A 6,000-nucleotide genomic window follows, 5' to 3' on the forward strand; every position below is an offset into this window, starting at 1 on the left:
AAGCCCGACTTCTAGTTAAGAACACAATCGTCAGACACAGGTGAACAGAATCTCTGGGGGAAGAGCCAATCAACAAGCAGGTGAACAAAAAGGATCCAGAGCACTTAAATGTTCGGAAAGCCTTTTTAAGCGAGGTAAAGTGTCATGGAATGAGGGGGGGAAGGTCCTGTCATGGATCAGTAACTGGTTTAAAAGATAGGCATATATGGTCAGTTTGGGGAATGGAGAGAGGTAAATAGTGGTGCCCCCAGGGGTGGGTCTGGACTGGGACTAGTCCTTTTCATGAGCTACAACAGGATCTCTCAACATATCTCAACTATGCATATAGGACCTGGGGGGGAGGGGGTGCAAATAACATTAATAGGCAGCAGGTTTAAAGGGAAGTCTGGACTAGAGCAACCATTGCTCTGACCCCGTAGGGCCATTCTTACGAGTTTTCCAGTAAACCCTCACTTAGGAGCAACCTCAGCACGCAGGTTTTCATAACTGCCCACCACCTTAGGGGGGGCTTTCAAAAGTCTACACCTGCCCATTGTTAACACAGCTCCGGAACTAGCGTGCAGACGGAAAGGTCGTAGCTTGGACTCTGCTGTCTCATTGCCCCTTCTAGCAAACCAAACAGGCAGCCACTTGCGCCTGCCCCGCTGGGTCTGAGCCTCGCGGCTCTGCCCTTCCCACTGCCAGGCAGCGCCCCTCGCCCCAGCCGGCTCGAGCTGCTGCCTGGGCAGGGCCCAGCCGGACCAAACAGCGTCTCTTTGTAACGAAGCTGGGCCTCGGCTGCCACGCGCCGCCTGTAACTGAGGGCCGGGATCGGGCCCCGGGGAAGGGTCCCCGCGCGGGGCGGGCGGGCGCTCTCTGCGTTGCAGCTGCTGCCTCTACTCGCTCGCGCGCAGGCCGCTTCCGGGCTTATGCCGCCGCCCCAACCAATACGAGCGGAGCCCCCTTCCCCCCGTCTCCAAGGGGGCGGAGAGAGCGCGTGCACCATGACGCATGCGCAGTTTCTCGGGAGAGGGGTGTTTGGTCCTCCTGCGTATGCCCGTCCCCAGCCAAGTGGTTACTATATCTCGGGCCCTGCGGAGGGGAGGTATATGGGGGAGAGGCAGATTTCTGTGTAGGGGAAGATCAGGGATCCTCCCGCCCTCTGTAGCAGGGAGCTCTGCCTAGGAGCAAGTGATGCTATTGTAGGAGGGGGCACTACCCTATACCGCCTAGTAGCTGCTGCTGTTAGAGGCGATGCTAAGTAAAAGCTTACACCGGGTGGGGGGCAGTCCCTCTGTAGGGGCCTGCACATTGGATAGGGGAGGTGATGCCTGGCTATGGGGGGCGGGGGCTCGGTAGCAGTCTCTCTCCTGCACCTTAGAACATCCCAGCTTTGTTTCACCACCATGAAAGACCGTTTCCACTCTCACTGGCAGCATCACCAACAGGCTGTGCTCTGCCCTGCAAACTCCCCTCCACCAAGAATCATGGTTGGTGTGGAGAAAGCAAATGAAGTGTTATTTACCCCTTCACCCAACACACAGACCAGGGGTCACCCAATGAGTAGGCATCAGGCTTAAAACAAACATAAGGAAACACTTCACACAAGGCACAGTCAGCATGTGGAACTCATTGCCAGGATTGTTGTCAGGCCAAAAGTATAAGTACCCAGCTTCAAAAAAGAATTAGCTCACTTCGTGGACAGGGCCGGCTCTGGCTTTTTTGCCGCCCCAGGCAAAAAAGCCTCCCGCCACCCCCCACCCCCCGGCAGGGAACACAGCAGGGGAGGGCGCCGAGCCCGGCCAGGGCCCTGCTCTCCCCAACCGGCCCGAGCGCCAGGGGGAGGGCGGAGAGCCCGGCCGGGGCCCCGCTCTCCCCGACCGGCCGGAGCGCCGGGGGGAGGGTGGAGAGCCCGGCCGGGGCCCCGCTCTCCCCGACTGGCCGGAGCGCCGGGGGGAGGGCGGAGAGCCCGGCCGGGGCCCCACTTTCCCCGACCAGCCGGAGCGCCGGGAGGAGGGCAGCGAGCCCGGCCGCGGCCCCACTCTCCCCGACCGGCCGGAGCGCCGGGGGAGGGCGGTGAGCCCACTGCGGCTCCGCTCTCCCCGGGTGAGCGCCGCTCCCCTCCAGGTGCCGCCCCAAGCACATGCTTGGTAGGCTGGAGCCGGCCTTGTTCGTGGAGGATATGTTCCTCAATGGCTAGTAGCCGAGATGGTTAGGGATGCAACCCCATGCTCTGATTGTCCTTAAACCTCTAACTGCCAAAAGCTGGGACTACAGGGGATGACTCATTTGATAAATTGTCCTGTTATGTTTATTGGCTCTAAAACATCTGGCACCAGCCACTGCTGCAAACCGGAATAATGGGCTAGATGGACCATTGGTCTGAGCCAGTATAGCTGTTCTCATGTCCTAATGCCGGGGAGCTGGATCCTGGGTTGGAATCAGCAGGGCAAAGATTTCTGACCCGAAGGGGCTTGAGTCTCCTGCAAAGGCCAAGCAGGGCCAGCAGCTAGGAGCAGATGTTGGGCAAATCCACACAGGGAACAAGAGGCAGATGTTTAGCAGGAAGGGTGAGTCCTCAGTGGGGCAGCTCCCCCTGGGGCCAAGTTAGGGTGGCGGGATATGCTTCATTCCTTGGGGGCTTTACATGCAGGCCAGATGGCCCTAAAAGCCACCACAGAGCTGAGCTGGAGGCAGGAGTAGCTGTGGGAATCCTCTGGCTTAATGCCCTGCAGGGAGTCCGGCTGGGGACTCAGAACAAGTCCCTCTGGCCTTGGAATCCTTCCCCACACTAGCAACAAACAGCCCCACTGTGTGGGAGCTCAGAAACGTACAAGGATCTTCTGGTTTCACTAATTGCATCTCCTTACTTTTCACTGCTTTGACACTCGTTTATCTAGCAGCAGTCTTGTAGCACTAGGGCCACTCCCAATCCAGTGTGGTAATGAATCAAACATAACACGTGTCAGGCACAGGCGCCAACTTTTCCCAGCGCTGGTGGGTGCTCGCCTCCAGCACCACCCTGACTCCACTCCTGCCTCGCCCCCATTCCAACCCCTTCCCCAAAGTCCCCACCCCAACTCCAGCCCCTCCCTGCCCCTATTGGACCCCTTCACCAAATCCCCACGCTGGCCCCGCCGCTTCCTGGAGCACCGCGTTCCCCCTCCTCCCCCCTCCCTCCCTCCCAGCACTTGCCACCGCCAAACAACTCTGGGAGGAGAAGCGGGGACGTGGCATGCTCAGGGGAGGAGGCGGAGTGAAGGTGAACTGGGGCGGGGAACTGCTGGTGGGTGCAAAGCACCCACCAATTTTTCCCCATTGGTGCTCCAGCCCCAGAGCACCCACAGAGTCAGCACCTATCCCAGGGGAGGTATTGGCTTAATTTTACCAACAGAGATAACAGTGTCTACACTACTGCGGTAAGTTGACCTATGCTATGCCACTCCAGCTACATGAATAACGTAGCTGAAGTCGACATACTTAGATCGACTTACCGTGGTGTCTTCATTGCGGTGAGTCGACTGCTGCCGCTCCCCTGTCGACTGCCTGCGCCTCTCGCGGCGCTGGAGTACAGGAGTCGACTGGAGAGTGCTCGGGGATCGATTTATCGTGTCTAGACTAGACATGATAAATCAATCCCTGCTGGATTGATCGCTGCCCCCAACTCAGTGGGTAGTGTAGACATACCCTCATTGGGGGTAGAGTACAGGAGTGACTGGAAAGCAATCTGCTGTTGATTTGGCGGGTCTTCACTAAACCTGCTAAATCGACCGCCGATGGATCGATCCCGGTTGTAGCATAGATGGTGGGTGGCTTCCCCAGGATCACACAGGGATGAGGAATAGAGCCCAGGAGTCCTGTCTGCCCTTTTCTAAGCACTAGACAAACCTCCCCTTCCAGAGCTGGGGCTAGAAGCCAGGAATCCTAACTGCCAGTCATACCACAGTAAAGAAACTATTTAAAAAGCCCCCTTCCCCCACCCCAAGGCAGCCACAATAAAAAACACTCAAGTCACCACAACCTTAATTAACAGGAAAAAGAATTCTTAGGACCCCACCTGCCTCTCTCTGCTACATACACCTCAAAGAACTACACTGGCAAATGGCTTACTACTGCATGCACAGGGGCTTTTATACAAGGCTCCATTCCCATCATGCTCAGCAGCAGAGGTAAGCCCATCCCACTTGCCCCTGAAGGGCTGAGAACCAGCCAATCACTGCAGCGTTTATTTTTCCCACTGTACCAGGCTTTCCTTCACCTAGAGTTACAGCATGTGTTTGTCTGTGGTGACAGAGCACACAGAAATTCCTCCCCCTCCATCCTCAGCACCCTCTGAAGAAATGGGTTGTGCCAGGAGCCATCAATTCATGGCATTAGGCTCCAGGCAGGGAGCTGGGAGCAACAGAAGCACCAAGCCCTGCAGGGAGTGACTCACCCAAGGCCACACAGAGCTGGGAATAGAATTCAGGCCTCTTAACTCCTCAACACTGTAATCCACTAGATTCCACACACACACCTTATGAGCTAGGACTCCTGGGTTCTATCCCAGCCCTGCTGCAGGGATGGGTTCCTTTTTGGATAGACACCCCCCACACACACACCCACACACCAGCCGTTTAACCACCACCAGATATGGCACACAAGTGACATTTTACCCTCACATAAAGCCCTTCACAGCCTAGCCCCAACCAATCTATCACCTCCCATCCGCTATCGAGAAGGCAACAGTCACCTGCCATCAGCCCGTAACACCGGCCTCCATTGCCCACTTGTTACATTTCCAATCAAGCCCCTTGGTGCTTTTTCCTGCACTGCCCCACCCACTTGGGGGGAGCTCCTCATAAACATCCACAACATCACCTCCTGGATCTCCTGCCAATCCTGTCGCAAAACTCTCCTTTGTCTGCAGAAAACTTGACACTGCTCAGGCTGCTGGTGCACAGAGCTCACGGCCTCTCCTGCTGACCAGAGGTGTTTGGTTCCTTGTGCTCCCCTGTCTGGCCAGCTCCACCTGTTGTCCCTTGTAGTAGGCTGGTGGTGCTCTGGGGGCAGGGACTGCCTGGCTGGTCTGTGTTTGTACAGCACCTAGCAGAATGGGGTTCATGACTGCTGCTCGTAGGGCCTACTGCAATACCCTCATTAATAACAATGACTTTACTTTTCGTGGGGATTTCAGGCTTCAATCTCTATGTAGGAATTAAGCAGAAGACACCTAGACCCAGAGCCACAAAGCCATCGAGGTGCCTAACTCCCATAGACCCTAGACGTCATCCCACCCTTCCATCCCCCAGTAATAGGCTGTATTCTCTTCTCTGGTCTTGTCTTCACTGGGTCTTAGGCCAGCCTTCCGGAGAACTGGAGCGCCTACTAATGGTGCAATAAGTGACATGACCAGCATCCATCCCAATGGGTTTGCTCAGCCTCGCCCCCAAGAGAGAGCTGTGTGGGCAGTGGAGCGTTGGTTTTGGTAGGGTTTTTATAGTACGCGCCGCTCTGTGTTTATCTTGGCAAAGGCTGGTCGGAGACGCTCACCAGCATGGGGGCTGACAGGCAAGGAATCACAGGACGTGGAGGGTTTGATCTTTCAGTCTCTTCACATTTGTAATGGCAGGTGGCTGCCAGTCCCCATGCCCCAGGGAAGCAGAGTGCAAAACTTTTCCCAGAAAAAGCCCTGCAGAAGGGCAAGTTACACTGTGGCTGGCTGGAGAGCTGCTCACACCAGTACAGGTACATTTGCATCCACACTGGCTCGTGGGCACCTCACCCACCAGTGCTGCAGCCAAATGGACTCACTCAGATCTGTCTGCAAGACAGGTGCCACCTTTTCCCAGCAGTGCTTGTAAAACACCTGGGAACCTGAGAATGGCACCGCTCTGCTCACCTCCTGCCCCATATGCCCTGATTCTCTCTCCCAGAGAGCACTGCTCTCACCCCCACACACACTCAGTACAGATCCTCTCCAGCCCAGGGGACGAAGCCTCTCCCACGCGCACTGTACAGAAGCCAGGTGGTTGGTAGGTC

Source organism: Chrysemys picta, chromosome 7, assembly GCF_011386835.1.
Source record: "Chrysemys picta bellii isolate R12L10 chromosome 7, ASM1138683v2, whole genome shotgun sequence".
NCBI classification, from domain to species: Eukaryota; Metazoa; Chordata; order Testudines; family Emydidae; genus Chrysemys; species Chrysemys picta.